This window comes from Callithrix jacchus, chromosome 11 (assembly GCF_049354715.1).
Source record: "Callithrix jacchus isolate 240 chromosome 11, calJac240_pri, whole genome shotgun sequence".
NCBI lineage: Eukaryota > Metazoa > Chordata > Mammalia > Primates > Cebidae > Callithrix > Callithrix jacchus.
In genome coordinates, this window is record NC_133512.1 from 67328326 (window position 1) to 67348321 (window position 19996).

General features: G+C 36.5%; 1 long non-coding RNA gene across 4 annotated transcripts in view; it reads left to right on the plus strand.

Moving 5' to 3' along the window:
* LOC144578271 (uncharacterized) overlaps nucleotides 1-19996 on the plus strand; it is a 117936-nt gene that overhangs the window by 38338 nt on the left and 59602 nt on the right. For 3 of the 4 annotated variants that reach the window (XR_013523741.1, XR_013523740.1, XR_013523739.1), the window contains exon 3: nucleotides 12221-12307. The exons of the other annotated variant lie outside the window; for it this stretch is intronic. This is a non-coding gene — a long non-coding RNA (uncharacterized LOC144578271). The remainder of the gene's footprint in view (nucleotides 1-12220; nucleotides 12308-19996) is intronic. 4 annotated transcript variants of the gene reach the window in all.

The following is a 19996-nucleotide window of genomic DNA, read 5'->3' on the forward strand; positions in this document are numbered from 1 at the left end:
TTTAACATGAAACCTCAAGCTCTAACTTTGAAATTAAGTAAGCTTTGAAATTATAGCATAACATACCTTTCCTGTGTGGAAATGGTTACTAATTAATTCAGCATTCCTGAAATGCACATGAAAGTTTGGACCAAAATAATGTAGAAATGCGTATTTATTTGTACTTGCAGTGCTTGCTCCATAATGACTGAAATAAAAGTAATTCTAAGAAAGAAAAAAGAATGAAAAATACTGTATCCATGTCAAAAAGGATAGTGTTTTATCATGGCTATTTATGGTTCAAAGTTGCTGTAAAAAATAATAATAAAGGAATTCTTTCTTGGGTTTTTCTGTTAATTTTATAGTGATCATAGTGATTTCTGTTAATTTTTTCATGATTATATAAAGAAATAGGTATGCTAAATTTTTTACCTTGAGTTCATTGACATATTAACTTTTTTCTCTTTGAGAGTTTAATGAAATTATGAAGGAAAAGAAGAATTAAATATTACCACACCATTTATCTACCTCAACTTGCCACATTTAGTTTTCTTTTAGAAGGTTTTCTCAATACGAAATATAAGTAGATTTTAATTGTGGCTAAAGTTTTATAAAATGTCCTACCTTATATCTTTTGAGTTGAGTATGTGTTCATAATTCAATGTTATTTTTATCATCCATTCATTACAAGAAAATAATGTGAAATAAGACTGCAAACAAAGCTGGACAGTCGTCTTTGCTCATCTCCCTGCTGTGGTTTGAATATGTTCCCCCAAAAGCATGTAATAGAAACAGTCTTCCATGCAGCACTGCTGGGAGGTGGTGCCTAATAAGGGGTGGTGATTAGGTCATGAGGGCCCTGTCCTCATGAATGGAAGTGTCATTATCTTAAGAGGCAATATTTATTATCTTAATAGCGAGTTCTTTATCAAAAGACAAGGTTTCCACCCCCACCCCTCCATGCCCCCTCACCTTCTTTATTTTCCTCTCTCCTTCCCCTCTCTCTTCTGCCATAAAATGACACAACAAAAAGGCCCTTGCCAGATGCCAGTGCCTTGAACATGGACTTCTCAGCCTCCAAAATTATGAGCCAATAAATTTCTATTAATTATAAATGAACCAGTCTCATATATTCTATCATAGCAGTACCAAACAGACTATGACACCCCTGTAGGTAGGCAATCTGCAGTGAACCAACATGTGGATTAGTAGTCTCATTTTAAAATTATTATGGAAAACTAGAGTTTTGAAATGACAAATACATATTAAAAGGCAAACTGAAGATAATAAATGGCATTTTATTTAGCATTTTTAACAAAATGACGTAATAACTAGACATTGTAGTTACTAGACTTGTAAAGCCCATGAAAAGACAAGTTGACTCAGAACACTGCAAGATAGGAATACTGTCAATTGTGTATTGACGTGAGATACAGACTGAGTTTCCCTCATCCAAAATTCTGGGGACTAGTAGAGTTTTAAGTTTCACATTATTTTCAGATTTTTGATTATTTGTATTGTACTTACTGGATAAGCATCCTCAATCTGAAAATCCAAAATTCAAAAATGGAAATTTCCTTTGAGCATGATGTCTGTGCACAAAAGAGTTTCATATTTTGGAGCATTTTGGATTCCAGATTTTCATATTTGGGATGCTTAACTTGTACCCTTCTTTCTTTCATAATTTTAAATTACAAAATCTTTATACTATACTCCAATCAGGTATGCATAAAAATTCAAACATTTGAATATATCCTATGGCACATTCCTTTTATTTAGAAATTCTCCTAGAGGCTGAATCCTTCAATAAGAGCAATCAATTTAGAGCTCTGTTCCTGTGAAAACACATAATCTACAGAGACAAATTTTGTAATTTACCAAAATTTGCGTATCAACAAGTTAACTACTTAATGTCTTCATATTTTTTATATTTTAGGTTTTCTTCCCTATGATTTGATTATATACTAGCATTTTAGAAGATGATGGCTATTATCACAGCCATAGCAAAAACAAACAAACAAAAAGCATACAAAAGGCAAGTGAATCACAATATGGTGAATGTGGGACAGACTCATAGAAACAATCCATTCAACTCAGTAATTTAGTCCTTTTAACAATCAACACAAATCTATATATTTAATTAATTAGTATGGATTAGCATTGAGCAAAAATTCAGAAAAAAAATGCATATTTATTTCTAGTCTCTTTTGACTGCTATATTAGTCTGTTTTTGCACTGCTATAAAGAATGCCTGAGACTGGGCCATTTATAAAGAAAAGAGGTTTAATTGACTCACAGTTCTGCATGACTGGGGAGGCCTTGGTAAACTTACAATCATGGCTGAAGGCAAAGGGGAAGCAAAGCATGTCTTCTCATGGCAGCAGGAGAGAGTATATGTGCAGGGGAAGCAGCAGACACTTATCAAACAACCAGATCTCATGAGAACTCACTCACCTAAAACTGGGAAATTTATAAGGAAAAGAGGTTTAATTGACTGAGCTCCACATGGCTTGGGAAGCTTCAGGAAACTTACAATCATGGCGGAAGGGGAAGTGGCATGTCTTACATGGTGGCAGGTGAGAGAGAGCAAACAAGAGAAGGGGGAAGAGCCCCTTATAAAACCATCAGATCTTGTGAGAACTTACTTGCTGTCATGAGAACAGTGTGGGGGAAATCAACCCCATGATCCAATCACCTCCCACGAGAGCCCTCCCTCAACATGTGGGGATTACAATTTAAGATGGGAACACAGAGTCAAACCATATCGACTGCCACATATATTTAGTGTTAATTCCTCTAGGTATATTTCAAGGAAGCTAAAAATAGGGCATTTTCTGAGTAAAGACATTAGAAATTCTCTTATTCTTGTTGTTATATATGATGAAACCATTTCTCAAATCAACTTAAAATGCATTCTTGCTTTATAGTTAGAATTTATAGTACTTTCCTGAATACTAAAGATTTTAGTTTCTGAAAAAATTAAAAGTCTAAATATATAATTTTTTATACAATATACTCAAAATCAGGATAGTATTAAAATAAGACTTTTGTGTTTACTAAAGTTTTTTGAAGGTAGGAGAAAATTTTATACTAGTAGTTGCAATAGTGGTAATGTAATACATTCATGTTACATATTATTAGTAGCAGATTGATCCTGCTGATCTTCCATGTAATTCTACTCTTAATTCAAAGGGTCAAAAACATACAGATATTATAGAATGTTTATTAAGCTCAAATTAATATGGCAAATAAATCTTTTGGCCTGGTAAATTGGCAATAGAACTACCAAATATTAGACATTTAAAGGAGATTATGAATTAACCTTCCCCCTCTCTATCAGAGATAAGTTAATAATGTAGACTCAACCATTTTGAGACAGCATCAGGTCTAAGTTGCTAACGATATGACTCTCTCAGTGAAACTTACTACTTTTTTCTTTTTGTCAATCATCTATCTCCAATTTGTATTAAAAATAATTTATATGTAGATTTTTATTATACAAAATAAGTTGCACAACCAGTTTCACTTACTTACTGTTTGTATTCTAAGTATGTTAGTTCTCTTGTTATTTAATAAATTATCACAAAATCAGCAGCTTAAAACAACGTACATTTCATTGATTCCATGGATCAACAGGCAAGGCATGATAACACTAGGTCCTCTGCTCAGTCTCAAAAGGTTGCAGTGAGTCACCCAGGCTACATTTTCATCTGAAGGCTTGGCGTGGAAAAAATATGCTTGCCAGCTTATTCACGCTGTTAGCAGAATTCATTTTCTTGTTTCTGTAAGACTGGAGGTCACGGCTTTTTCACCAGCTGTCTGACTGTACAGGATGCCCTCAGGTGCTGTAAGCCACCTGCATTTCCTAGAAGTTACTTGTAGTTCCTAGAAGCTGCCCTGCAGTTCCCTGCCATGTGATCTGCTCCAACATGGCCACCTACTTCATCAGGTATGCAAGGGAGGGTCTTGTCCTTCTTTTTTGTTTGAGATGGAATTTCACTCTTGTAGCCCAGGCTGGAGTACAGTGGTGTAATCTTGGCTCACTGCAACCTCTGCCTCCTGAGTTCAAGCAATTCTCCTGCCTCAGCTTCCTCAGTAGCTGGGATTACAGGCCCCCCCACCATGCTCAGCTAATTTTTTGTATTTTTAGTAGAGATGGGGTTTCACCATGTTGGCCAGGCTGGTCTTAAACTCCTGAGCTCAGGCAATCCACCTGCCTCAGCCTTCTAACATGCTGGATTACAAGCATGAGCCATCGTACCCGGCAGGTCTTTGTCCTTCTTTTAAAAGTCTTCATCTAATTAAGTCAGGCCCACCCAAATGATCTTCTTTTGGATTAACTGAAAACAAGTGAGTTAGGACCTTAACTATATCTACAAAATGTCTTCATGTTTGCCACTTTCTCTTGGTTAGTAGCAAGCTATAGGTCCCACCCAAATTCAAGGGGAGGGGATTTTATAGGTGAAGCACAAACTAGAAGCATAGGCCCACATTAAGGTCCATCCAGCCTATACCAAATCATTTGATTTCTTAAAAAATATAATTCTCAAGGCAAGTATTTGTACAATTTTCCATGCTTTTAGTTGACATGTCAAGAAACTATTAGCAAATTAGTTTATAATATGAACAAATGGGCTTGGGGGAAAGAAAAGAAAGCCAAGTACTAAAGGTTCAAGGAATAGTAGAGCTAAAAAACTGCTGTTTTTCGACATTATTACAATAATTCATACAAAAAGAATTCTCAATGAATTATTAAACCATTGAGCAAAAGGTTTTTGGAAAATGCATTATTTAGAACATTTCAAAGTGTACCTTCAGAGATTATTAATTATAAAGTAAGATGACAAATTTTCAATGAAAAATTCTAGTAGATATAAACATTAACCAATTATCGAATTTAATAAAACCAATAATAATGAAATTGCTATTATGTGGCTCTATACCTTTCTGGTATAAATAGGCTCTATCACCTATTTATTATGTTGAATCATAAGAATTTATTTTTATAGGTCAAAAGTGACCAAATATCAGCAATTTATATAGTCTGGGCAAATTCGGAGAGGAAGGTGACATTCTGAAAAACAACTGGCCTGTACTCTCAAAGTGTTAATATTATGAAAGACAAAATATAAAGTTGAGAAATTTTTATTAATTAAATAGACTAAAGTGACATAACTCTTTGACCTGTGAAATTCTTAATTGGGTTCCAGATTTCAAAAAACTCTAATTGGGAAATGGGAAATTTGAAGATGTATCAAGTTACACTTTTTGAATCAAGTAACTGTACTGTGAAAATGGAAGAATAACAACCTAATTTTTAGATTACATTTGCTAAAGTACTGAAGGATGATATTTTATGTAGTATCATGTATTATCCTGATGCCCAAAAATAAGTCTTACCGTAATATATATATATAAATATATATGTATGTCCATGTATATGTATTTGTGTGTGTGTAAATATATATATATAATTGGGCATGTATATGTGTGGAGAGAGAGGGAGGAAAGAGACTGTTTTATCAAAACACTAGATATGGCATTGACTTTGAAACTGAGTGGTAGACAGAAGTTGGGAGAACCTTGAGAAGACAGTTGGTAAAGGTTTGAAAATGTTAGATTAAGATGGAAAGAAGGGGATTCCTGTGGCAGAATAAGGAAAGTTTGGCAGTACTGGTACCTGTAATAAAAAGAAAATAGAAAGGGTACCTAGTAAGCTTGCCAGTCTAGCTGGGAAGATATCCAGGAGGAATTTTGAAAGTGGAAACTGGCTTCTAGATTGCCTGTTTTATGTTGGATTGTGTCCCCTAAAAAAACAATTTTGAAGTCTTAGCTCCAAGATACCTGTAAATTTAACCTTTTTTGAAAAAGAAAAAAAAAGTATCTGTCCAAATGTAATCAAGTTAAGATTCTATCATTAAGGTGGGCCATAATCCTATATGATTTGTGTCCTTATAAGGAAGAGAAAAGATGTAAACACACGGAAAGACAGGGGAAGAATGCCATGTTACAACAGAGGCAAAATTGAAGAGCTGTGTCTAATAAGCAAGGAACACACCAAGGGTTTTTGTGTGTTTCCCCTAGAATCTCCAGAGAGAGAATGGCCTTACCAACACTTAATTTTGGACTTCTAGCCTCCAAAACTGTGAGAGAATAAATTTCTGTTGTTTTAAACCAATCAGCTTGAGGCAGCTTGTTATAGCAGCACTTGAAAACTAACACATTCTCTATGATAAAATAGCATGAAGGACAAAAACTGTTTCATATTTCCAGCTTTTCCTGAAAGGAAAACAAGACATGAATTTGGGACAGAGATGAATCCAGGATACTTCTGTAGAACCCTTAGTTTCTATAAGACAGAAAGATCTAATTGACTATTTCAGTTAAACAAAAAACTTTCTGAGGAGCTGAAGAATGTTCTTTGTAGTCCCTCTGTATTAAAAAGCAGGCTTCGAGGAATCCTTAGGGCACTGTCCCACAGAAGCTTCACACCGGGCTCAAGACAGAAAACAGTCTGTCTAAAGAGATATGTGCATCTGGTGTTTAGATGATGGATAGAATTCCAATATGATTCATAGAAAACTATGAGGCAGAGGCAGCACAACATAAAAATAGGCCTTCGGTTCCCCCGACCTTCTACGGGCAGCGAGAAAGCTGAGAAATCTATTCAGTTGCACATATAGGTCATTTCTTACCCAAAAGGGAGGATGACTCAGCCAATAGAATCAGGAGTCTAGATGATAGAGTCAGGAGCCTAATAGAATTATTCCCAATGAATAGGAATAGGCCCTAATTAATAGCGACAGGCTCTCAGCTGGATTTCAGAATTGCTATAAACCAGTGACTATAAAATGGACTATGGCTACATTTCCCATTCTCTCCTCCGCTTCCAAGGGAATATCTATTTTGGTTATTCAATCTCAACTTCACACTCATATGTAGGGTCTGTCAACAGCAGGTAACTTCTCTCTTTAGTTGCTAGGTCTTCAGATGGAAAGTAGTTATACTCAACAAGCAACGTCCAAGGATGTTCACTCTACCTAGACCCCAGGAATCATGTTCAAGTAAGATTATCTGCACCTGGACCAAAATTCAGTGACAAACTCCTAGACTGATGCTGTAATAGTTATGAGACATTGAGATCTTAGAAATGAGAAGAGGTTGAATAAATTTCACATATAGGAGCCATATAAATAATTCGTGGACTTAAGAGAGACTATGGCAGGCTAAGGATGGCCACAAACTCTTTGACATTTATTCCAATAAAAGGTGGGGTTCATGCACCCTGCCCTTTAATGATGCAAGCTCTGTGACTGCTCTGACCAATAGAATGTGGTAGAAGTATGCTGTGCCAGTTTCTGGACCTAATCATTAAGAGATTGGAAGCTTCTACTTCCTAAAGACACTCACCATACTGTGAGAAGCCTAAGCCACATAGAAAATTGTTTTTAAATGTGGGTTTTATTATTATTTAGGTATGGTGAGGCTGACAGATAAAGAGATGACTACCATTGAAAGTAGTTTGTCACTCACAGATCCCAAGAGGAAAGGCATGCAATAATACCACACAGGGAGACACCAGAGTCAGCCAGGAGAGACAAGTGGGAAGGGGGAAGCATCGGCAATTAACTTTATTATGGTTTTCATGAGAAAGGCAAGGCAGGATAAGCAGGCTGAGGATTGGCTAGTTTGAATAATTTCAGCAGGCTCTGGGTTAGGGGTTATCACTGCTTGCCTGGTAACTGCCTTTAATATAATTAGGAAGTAGGAATATTGCCTGCTGGAACGTAAGAGCCAGCTAGAGGAAGGAGTTCAGAGTATGGGCTCTGACTTGGTTAATATGCATATCAAGGCACCCTGCTGGCCAAGTTGTTTGCTGTCTCTAAGAACTGGCTAACCTAGGAGGGCCATTGTCTCCCCAGGCAGCAAAGCACCAGATTCTAGAGCATCCAAAATAAAGAAAACAAGAAAATACAGTTAATACAGGAGGCCACTCTGGCCAACAGATGATGGCAGTGTGAGTAGACCATCTTAGGTGTTCAAGTAACTCAAACAAATAGCCAACCCTATTGATAGCCACTACTTAATATATGTCACAGGAGAGACCCCAAGCAAAAACCACCTAGCTAATCCCAATCAGCCCAGAAAAGCATGAAAGGCAATAATAAATTGCATTTTAAGCCACTAGGTGTGAGGATGTACAAATTCCAGCAGCAGATAACTAAAAGAAAATTTGTGTCTATGTTTGTGTATGTAGCCACACAGAGGAGAGTAAGAAGAGAGAGCAAATGTGGCAACATATTATTAACAGTGGAATCAATCTAGGTAAAGTATTTATGGGTGTTCTTTGCAATATTCTTTCCACATTCTGTAGATTTGAATTTTTAATTAGAATTTGGAGGAGGGAAATACAGAAAAACAATCTTATGTGTAACATGGACGTGAATTCAAGCTGTGTTCTGTAAGCCGAAGACATGGCTAAGCCTTTTTGTTAGGTTGATGATTATATGGGGAGAAAACTATTCCCATTGTGGGTAAAGCCTGGATAATTAGAGGCCTTCTCCTTTAAACTACAAGAAGGGAGAAAAGAAGCTCTGTAAATAAAAGAAATGGGAAAATATTGCCAGGACTAAAAATATTCTCACATTGGGCTACTTCCAGAGACCTGGGAATTATTGTTATTTTCTCCCAGCAACATTTTGAAAAAAAGAAAAAAAAGATATTCTTACATTTTTGTATTTGCAAAATAAAAATGCTTCTAGCCTTCAGAAAAATAAAGGCTCTTTAATGGCTCATAGAACTGATAAGTCCAGAGACAGGTGAGTCTTCATATAGAGCCAACCATAGTTTCTCAATATATCAGCAAGGACCAAGTTTTTTTTTTCACTGCCTTTCTCAATGCCAGATTTATCCTAAGCCTAACCCCACTATGGCAGCAAATGGACCCTAAGGCCACCTTGTATTCTCATTCTTACAGGAAAGAGCAAATGTCTTCCAAAAATCTGAGGTTTTCTGAGACCAAACTATGCTTGCAAGGCCCCAGGCCATAGCTATGTCCTGAAGAAGAAATATGATCATTAGCCATTAGTTCTGTGGTTTCCTGCACAAGTCAGGAGTGATATCAGCATCTCTGATATCACCGAAAGGAAAGACAGTATGCTGGGAATTTTAACAGATAAAACAGATACTGCATGGACAACCAACCAAAAACTACTTCTGTGTACATTCACTCTCCAGTTCTCAGTTATTTCTTTCTGCATATTGCCTCCTTTTTCTCTTGTGCTGCAAAATGACCACTAGACAATTCTGAGTTTAAAGCACTTTCTTTCAAGAAAATAGCAAGACTGACATTGGAAACTCCTTGTCCCAAGGCAAATTTATAGAAAAGAGAGACTGCTTGGCCTAGTCTGAGTCATGCAACCGAAAAATGTGGTCATGGCCTTGAGTCAGTTTCTATAAGCAGCAGGTTTCTGGTGCATGCATTTGGTTTGTGGTGAGTGAATGTCACTAAAAAAGAGGTTTTGTGAGGATAGTTATGTAGTCAACCAACAGTTGACCATTCTAAGTTTCAGCATAAATGAGTCAGTGGCTATTGGTTTAAAATAGTGTGATAGCCAGTCTCCAAGAGGATCCCCAGTAATTCTTATTCACCTCCTTGCGTAATATCCTTCCAGGCTGAAACAGTTCTAGTTTCAGAGTACTGTGGAAGTGATGGAGTGACATTCCAGGCTAATGTAACAAGAGGCACTGTAGCCTCTGCCTTGCTCTCTCGGATTGCTCATTCTATGGGAAGCCAGGTACCATGACATTCAAAAGAGTCCTTAACCAGCTCACATAGAGAAAAACTGAGGACTTCCTCCCAACAGCTAGATTCATCTTGCTAGTCATGAGGGTTAGCAACATTGGAAATAGAACCTTGAGCCCCAGATTAGCCTATAGATTACTACATCCTCAAACAACACATAATGTAGTTGTTACATAGCAATATATGACTCATACAGACTGATATTCTCTAATTTGTTAAAGAAAAATCTCTTTAATGCTAGTTATGTGTGTATGTGCATCTGTGTGAATTCTGAAACCATCCCTGTAAACTTTATAAAATTAATCAGGGAAGAAGCGGGGCAGGGGGTGAGAAATTAACATAAACCAAGCTTGCAACACATTCAGCATTAATCATTAGGTCAGCTTGCTCTCTGACCTGCTTCCTCCTAGTTTGGCGCCTACTGTCCTAGAATCATGTAGACCCAATACAAGATTATAGTTCCTCTGAACTGCTCTATAGATAATAACTTGAACATAAAACACTAAGTTTTCCCTTTGAGATATTCCTTCAGATCCTGTTTACCAGAGAAACTACTGACATCAGCTGGTCTGAAGGAGCCCACAAGAAGCTGACTCACAAAAGAATTCAGTTTTCATGTCCCAAGGATTTCTTCCCCCTTACCCAACCAATTAACTACTCCAAATTTCCAGCCCCTCACTCTCCATGATCCCCTTTAAAAAAATTCCAGCCCAGAACTCTTAGAGGAGATGAACTTGACGGTGTCCCCCTATTTCCTTGCTTAGCATCCTTTGACCATTAAATGCTTTCTCTGCTGTATCCTTGCTATCTCAATGTACTGGTCTATTACTGCATAGCAGGCATATGAACCTATTGGTCCTATAACAATTCTGTCCTGGATTATATATTATAATTTATGAAGCGTTCTTCTAGAATCAAAGGAGGCTACTCTTTAATTTTTCTGATTAAATAGATAATTACTGATAAATATTCTACTTTTAGTAATAATTAGCTACCACCTATATATGTATATGTATATATGTATGTGTATATATACATATATGCATATTTCAATTATTTCCTCCACTTGTATGAAGTAGGTTGGTAAGAAAGAAGCTGAAGCTTAATGAGATCAGAGAGCTTATCTAAGTTCACCCAGCTAGTGACAGCTCAAGGATTCAAGATCCCATGTATTTTACCTCAGAGTCCATGCTTTTAATCATTACATTTTAAATAGATCTATTCCTGGCCTTGACCCTAATTGCTCATGATTTACTAGAGAATTAGGAATGATGGTATTTTATTTAGGATGTATTATAGTCATAGAAGTGATGACTTTCTATATTGTATATGCTATATTTTGGCATTTGGGTGTCAGAATGATAACTTCATACACTACATTGAAATGGTATTCCTCTTTGTCTAGATTCTAAGCCAGTTTATAAAGATGATATTTTTCTACAAAATGTGAAATAATTTATTTCAAAAATGTAAAATCAAACTACCTGGTTTCAGAATTATTTTGAAATTTTTTTGTCAATAAAAATTTGGGGGATTTTTATTTTTTATTTTGAAATAACCAAAAATTTACAGAAAAGGAAGATCTTTTAAATGAATTATTTGAAAGCTAATTTGCCAAGTGAATATCCTATCCCTTTCAAATACTAAAGTTTATTTTGTAGTTTCTATAAACAAGGAGTTTCCTTGTATGTAGCCACAATACAACCATCAAAATTAGAAAATTAACATTCATACATTTTTTCCATCTTATTCTCAGATTCTATTTAAGTATTGCTACTTGTTTCAAAAATTTCTTTTCGACAAAATTATTTCATTTATAATCATACCAACCAACAGTTTATAATTACATCAAGTAACATCGTGAATAAAATATAATTTATGTAACAGTATGTGACTCATACAGATGGATATTTTCTATTTTGGTAAAGAATAAAAGGCTGTGATCTCAACACTTTTGGAGGCTGAAGTGAATGGATCACTTGAGCCCAGGTATTTGAGACCAACGGGCAACATGGTGAATACATATCTCTATCAAAAATATAAAAATTAGCTGGGTGTGGTGGCATATACCTGTAGTCCAGGCTCCTCAAGAAGCTAAGGTAAGAAAATCACCTGAATCCAGGAGCTAGAGGCTGCAGTGAGCTGTGATGGTGCCACTGCACTCCAGCCTGGGTGACAAAGTGAGACTCTGCCTCAAAAATAAATAAATAAATAAAATAAAAACTTTCATTTATCTTTATTCTCCTTTAGTATGGAAGAGTTCCTTAGTCTTCCCTTGATTTTCATGAGCTGTGCATTGCTGTAATTGGTAATAATTTTCTAGAATTCCTCTTAGTTTGGGCATGTCTGATGTTCCATCATGATTAGAATTAGATGATCTATCTTTGGCAGGAAAATGACAGCAGTGCCTGTATCCCCCTCTTTGCATCCTTTCAGGTGACACATCATTTCAGCTTTTTCCATCCTTAATGATGGCCCACTTCAACCACTTGATTAAGATGATGTCTACTTGGATTGCCTATGGTAAAGTTACTGCTTTTTTTTTAATTAGTAAATAGTTTGTGTGAAGAGACTTCAAATCCATGTAAACATCCTATTTCTTATTATATTTTTAATTTGTTACTATATTTTGGTATAGATTCATGGTTCCCACTTGATTCAATAAGCTGTAATCAATTATCTTCATTATTGGTTTATTCATATTGTTTCTTAGTTGACCAATGGGAGCCATTTTAAGCTGGCTTTCATGTTCTTTTAATATGTACCCTTCATTCTTTGATTTTTTGATCATTTCTTTGTTTCTAGCACAAGATATTCCATGTTCATCTCATAATTTTCTTGCTCCAAACATGATATCATTTCTCCCAGGAGCCCTGATTACTTTTAGTGGAAATGGTTTTGAGAAGCCAAGTTTTGAACTCTAAGTTTGCTTGTGTTATTGGGGTGTTACTGATCTGATACCAGATAGTGAACAGACCTAGGGAATGTATGTATATACACATGCACACATAACACAATATGCATCTGCATTTATTGCCTTATGTATTGGTCTGTTGGAAACCTTTAGTTCACACTTACCCATGCATCATATAGATGCATTCCTCTTCCTTCTTGGATCTGACTCTTCACAATGGCTGAGGCATGAGAATTACTTCAACCCAGTAGGCAGACGTTGCAGTAAGCTGAGATCACACCACTGCAATTCAGCCTGGGTGACAGTGAGTGGGTCTCTGTCTCAAAAAAAAAAAAAAAAAAAAAATTGGTGAGGGCAGCCATCTAGAGAAGCCCATAGTCACACAATGACTAACTGATAGAGAAAATGAAAGTCCAATCCCTTCATCTTAGGTAAAAGAAATTACAGGTGCAATTAGGCTCTTAGCACCTCCTTTCCCATCATGCTATGTGGATCTGGCTCAGCCCCTTCCTCATGCCTATCTGAATGCCCTTATTCCCATACCTTCACTAGGTTTCTTCCCTCTGAAAAGCGCTCTCTCGATAAGTGACTGGTATCCAAATTTCTGTCTCATCCTCTGCTTCTGGAGATCCCAAACTAAGATAACATTTTATAATCAGTTTATACATGCTTCATGGATGCTTTAACAAGAATGTGTATATAATTTGTACATATGTGCCTATGTATTTATAGACACATATCCCATTGATCATATTTGGAAATAGTAACAGATGTATCCTTTCCCCATTATCTGCTTGTTTTCATTTCTTACCTCAGTTCAGACAGCAACAATATATTTTCTGCTACAAGGTAAAGACTAATACAGCCTAGACTTAGGAGTCAAATTATGGTTGTGTTTTTCCAAATAAACTCCTGAAACTCATAGCAGAGGAAATAATCTTGATAGCAAAGGTATTCACTGCTAAGAACCACCATATTTTTTCCTCATCTCAATAAATGCCGGCACCATTTACCCAGTTGTTAAGATGACAATCTTGAAGTCATACTTGATCAAACCTGCTCTCTTTCACATTGAACATCTGGTTCTCAAGCAAATTCTATTGACTCTACGTTCAAAACATAACCCCAATCAAATATTGTCTCAACACTTTCACTACTATATCACTTGTGTCTCTCTGTCTTTTTTTTTAACGAACCACACAAGACTATAATAAACAATCAGAAGATGCTGTGCTTGATGTCTAGAGGTTCCTTATATTAAAAGTTTTCTATTTTAATTTTTGTGGGTACATAGTAGGTATATATATTTATGGATTGCATGAGATATTTTGATAGAGGCATACAATGTGTAATAAGTACATCATACTGTATCTATTCTCACCTGGATGACTACTGTTAACTCCTAGTTTATCTCATTTCCCCTCTTGAGTCCACCCTCACTATCTTCTTCCCACAACAAACAGGTTGAACTTTTTAAAATATAAATGAGATCCTGTCATTCCTCTCTAGCACTCTCTGTGAATCTCCTATCCCACTTAGAATAAAGTATAAAATCCAGGTAATCTGACATGCAAGTCTTCTTCCAACTTCTCTTTTCACACTGCCTCCCACTCACTCTTACTTCCTTCATAATAATGCACAGTCATGCTTCAAGAAAATGTACACTTTCTAGAACAACTTTTAAAATATGTATCTCATATCTCAGTGACTCTCTCCCTACTGAATTCATATCTCTGCTTAAAGGTCATTTCCTCATGGAACACTTTCACAATCTCTCCATTTTTTTCTTTTTCTTTTTACTTTCTTTTTTTTTTAGACAGGGTCTCGCTCTCTCACCCATGCTGGAGTGTGAGAGTGCAGTGGCACAATCACAGCTCACTGCTGACTTAACTTACTGGGCTCAGCTGAGCCTCCCTCCTCAACCTCCCAAGTAGCTGGGACTACAGAAGTGCACCACCATGCCAGGCTGATTTTTGTCTTTTTATTTATTTATTTAATATACTTTATTATTATTATTATTATTATTACTATTATTATTATTGAGACAGAGTCTCACTGTGTCACCCAGGCTGGAGTGCAGTAGCGTGATCTCAGGCTTACTGCAACCTTCACCTCCTGGGTTCAAGAGATTCTCCTGCGTCAACCTCCTGAGTAGCTGGGATTACAGGCATGCACCACCAAGCCTGGTTAATTTTTGTATTTTTGGTAGAGAGGGGGTTCCACCATGTTGGTCAAGCTGGTCTTGAAGGTAGAGTGATTACCTTCACCTCTGCCTCCCAAAGTGCTGGGATTACAGCCAGAGCCGCCGTGCATGGCCTCACGCATTATTTTTAAAAGTGTTCTTCACTACTCTCTGTTTTCTGACTGTAATTTGTTTACTGCAATGTACTTTTACCTACACTATATCTATAGCTCTTGTTTGTTTATCATATTTTCTTCATTTAATGAAAACTTATAAAAGATGTCTATTTTGTTTACTATTATTTTTTCCACATATCTAATAATGTCTGATACATAGTAGCAGTGGATGGTTGTATAAACGGATGAATAAAGAATGGTTACATGAATGAATGACTCAAACTAATGCCAGGCTTTAGTTAGTTTTATCTGACTAAAACTATTTATTTGTTAGATCATGAATATTTTATATAGTTTGGTTGTTAGTTTGTTTTTTCCTGCAGTTTATGACATCGCTTTTTTTCTCTTATTTTGTGTAAAAGCTGTGTTTGCTTACCTCACATTATCTTCAGTATCTTTAATATGAATCATTCCATGTAGTCTGAATTTTAGTCTTAGTTTCATTCCTTAATTGTATTCTTCTTGAAGCCCACAGACTTTTGGCTCTAATTTGGACTTACCTCTGTATAAACCACATATTCTTGCACAGATATTTCATTGACCCTTAAATTTCTGAGGGCCTTTCTTATTCCCTTGGATGGTTAAAATGAAAATCTTGGACTTATACTTCACCTTGCTCTTCGGTTCACACCAACCATCCCATCTTCTAGCAAATCTTATTAGTTTTAACTTCAAAATCTAACCCCGATCCAGTATTTTCTCAAGTCCTCCACTATCATGCTTATTTCTCAGCTGAATCACTCCCATTGCCTTTCTCATATCCTCAATTCATTCCAACTTTGCAACCAAATTGTCTTTGTTCTGAACTTGATTTCCCTCTGGAAATACCTTCCAGGGCCCTTCCATCCTTCTACTCTGACTTGAACAGATTGCTCTTCAGACCTGCTTTAGAACTGTCATGTTGGAACTTCTTTTTATTACTATTTGGGTTTAAACTCATCTTTTTCTAGATCCAATGTCTTAATGATTCTTAGTTAATCCATCATTTTGCCAAAGAATAGCCTCAAATCAATCTCTCTCACTGACATGCTCTCACGTGTGTATACCACTCTCAATTTCTAATATCTTCTCTTTATCCTTAGGTCTTTTTTCATTCACCTGCATCAGACCTCCATGGTAGTTCTCAATCTGAACACTTGTTTGTCCCTCTTCTATTTTTTTCTTTGATAATTCCTCCTATATTTGCCCCTTCCATTTTGTGCAATTGAGTCTCTATTTGAACTTCACTGAGTCACATTAGGACCCTTTGATTAATCATTTATATTTAAGAATTTTCCTTCATATTTGTTTTACTCTATATGCTTTTTTTCTTTTCTTTTCTTTTCTTTTTTTTTTTTGAGACTGGGTCTCACTCTGTCACCCAGGCTGGAGTGCAGTGGCATGATCTCAGCTCACTGCAACCTCCGCCTCCCGGGTTCAAGTGATTCTCCTGCCTCAGCCTCCCGAGTAGCTGGGATTACAGGTATGTGCCAACATGCCTGGCTAATTTTGTATTTTTAGTAGAGATGGGGTTTCTCCATGTTGGTGAGGCTGGTCTAGAACTCCCAACCTCAGTTGATCCATCCACCTTGACCTCCCAAAGTGTTGGAATTACAGGCATGAGCCACTGTGCCTGGCCCACTTTGAACTTTTAATTTTCCTTCTTATTTCTTCAAAGTTACTATTTTTTTTTTAATTGAGATGGAGTCTCACTCTGTTGCTCAGGCTGGAATGCAGTGCTGCAATCTCATCTTACTGCAACCTCCACCTCCCAGGTTCAAGTGATTCTCCTGCCTCAGCCTCTCAAGTATCTGGGACTACAGGCGTGCACCACCATGCCCAGCCAATTTTTGTATTTTTCAGTAGAAACGGAGTTTCACTGTATTGGACAGGCTTATCTTGAACTCCTGACCTCATGTTCCACCTGTCTTGACTTCCCAAACTGCTGGGATTACAAGTGTGAGCCACTGCGCCTGGCCTATTCTATATTCTTTTGTTCTACTTTCCAGGAGATTTTATTTACTTTGTCTTCCAAAGTTCATATGCAATTTCTGTTTGTTAATTATACATTTTCATTTTCAGTAGCTTTTTCTATTTTTATGGCTACTATTACATAACATGTAATTATTTTTCATAGATGCATTATCTTAATGAACGTCTATAAAGATAGTAAATTTCTTGAATGTTATCTTTGTTATGCAAATTGCCTTGATTTTCTCTTGATACAGTCTTTTTATTTTTTATATTGGTCTTCTACTTTCAAACATTTAAATTACCAATCCATAATAAAATTATGAGTAACATCTTAGGTTATTGGTCCATAAATAATAGGAAAAGAGAAAAAGTGCTCTTTGTACATTAACAGAATATGACTGATTCTTAAGGGTCATGAGCCAGACACCTGGCTTTTATTTCAGATATGCCTTACATTCTAGAATTAAAAGAGATTTAAACTAGGGTGACGACCTTAACTTCTTACCAGAGAGCTGTATTGAGTCATTTAGAGAACTGTACTCTGTTGGAGGTTTCACTGAGTACATGCCGGCAGCAGGCTGCTCTGCATGTGGAGGTTTGAGGAGGGGGAGTCAAGTGCCTGGTGCTCAGTAACATATGACATTTCCATGTTCAAATCTGGACTCCCTCCTCTTCATTTCCTCTGTGGGAATTGTACAATGGATTCCCACAGCCTGCTCTATCTGTTGGCATTCTTCAATCCACTTTCTGTCTTCTAGACATTTGATAAAACTTCTCACCTGCCGATATTATACCTTTTTGGCTCTTTGTGAGTGTAGTAGCTTTTAAGAATTCTTTCAACATTATTGGGGAGAGAGAAATGAGAAGCTTACGTTTTCTTTTCTTTCTTTCTTTTTTCTTTTTTTTTTGAGACGGAGTTTCACTCTTGTTACCCAGGCTGGAGTGCAATGGCGCGATCTCAGCTCACCACAAACTCCGCCTCCTGGGTTCAGGCAATTCTCCTGCCTCAGCCTCCTGAGTAGCTGGGATTACAGGCACTCACCACCATGCCCAGCTAATTTTTTGTATTTTTAGTAGAGACGGGGTTTCACCATGTAGACCAGGATGGTCTTGATCTGTTGACCTTGTGATCCACCCGCCTCGGCCTCCCAAAGTGCTGGGATTACAGGCTTGAGCCACCGCGCCCGGCCCCAAGCTTACGTTTTCCATCTACCCTACAGACTCAGAACCACTAATGGACACTGCTGCTTTTAAAAATAGCATGTAACCAAATATTTGATTGAAGTGTTTTTCCCCCTCCAATAGAAAACAAAAGTCCATCCTAAGATCTGTCTCCTTGTCATTTCTGACCCACACAGGAGATCTTGGCCCTTGAATATTTGTGGACCTCAGACTATGTATCAGTAAAATTGAGAGATTTCTAAATGTCTTTCACCTAGAAAATTTTAACCCTAAATCTATTGCAAAACACTTATTATTGTGTTTAAAAATATTCTTCTGCTTATCATAGAATGTTTACTGATGTATGTTCTTGAATGACAAAGCAAGAATTAGAAGGCTTAGAGTTATTAAACAGGAAAAAGATATTCTTCAAAAAGAGAATTATTTTTCCATTATAAGTTATATTCTGAGGGTGAAAACCCAGCTGGCATTAAAACTGTAATGTTTTATTTATATATAAAAAACGAATGACAGCTCAATTCACTTTAAAGACAAGTCACACCAAAATCTCATTAGAAAAGATTCTCTCCTTTGCAAATGTTCATATTGCTCCCTGAATCTTTTTCCAATTATGAGAACCAGAGAACGTGTAGTATACAGTGATGTACTGGCTTTTGTTCACAGCATGTTCACAACAATGCTATGGATTTTGGGTCAACGGACTGCAAATGAGATCTTAGATTTCAACTTGTAAAAGTTTTGTTTTGTTTCTTTTTTTCTTTTCTTTTCTTTTTTTAGTACAGGGACACAAAAAGGAAGTGGTAATTTTTTTTTTTTTTTTTTAAGAATAAAATGGTGACCAGGCACGGTGGCTCACACCTGTAATCCCAGCACTTTGGGAGGCTGATTGGGAGGCGGGCAGATTGCCTGAGCTCAGGTGTTCAAGACCAGCCTGAGCAACATGGTGAAACCCTGTCTCTACTAAAATACAAAAAATTAGCCAGGCGTGGCGGTGAACGCCTGTAGTCCCAGCTACTCGGGAGGCTGAGGCAGGAGAATCGCTTGAACCCAGGAGGCAGTGGTTGCAGTGAGCCAAGATCGCGCCATTGCACTCCAGCCTCAGCAACAGAGGGAGACTCAGTCTCAAAAAAAAAAAAAAAAAAAAAAGAATAAAATGGTATCATCAACTGAAAATATTTATCTTTATTATATTTTATATAGTCCTTACCCTGAAGAATCTGGTTTAATCTGAGTCAGAAGCCTGCTCTTTAACAAGTCTGTAAATTTAACATTATTTGAAAAGCCAACTAAGCACATTTTGGTTTCCATTTTCTTTTGGGGCATACAGTTCTGTTGAAGGATGAAGCAATATTTGGAATACATATTAGTAAATTCTTACACACATGTGCAGAGTTTTATGTATTCATGTAGAATAATTATAAGGGTGATGAATGCATCACAAAACATAATTGGCTCTGTTATAATTGGACCCTGGAGAAAAACTGTCTTGCTGAAGCTTGAGGCTTTTCTTCTGGGAATAAATAAAAAAATCATGGCCCCCCCCTTTTTTTTTTTACTAGTTTCATTTCTATACATTTTTAGCATCAATTTAAATTGCAGAAATGATAGTATTAAAATATTTATTGGGAAAAAAGTTAACTAAACTTCATGGAAAGCCTATCTTCATAAATGGAATTCTATTTCATGAAGTTGCATTTTTTTTTTGCAAACTTGTTTTTATTTCATTGAGTCATTCAATTTAATTTTAAATTATTGTTAAATATTTCTGAAGTAATTTTAGGTCTGTGTTAAGAGAAATAAAATAA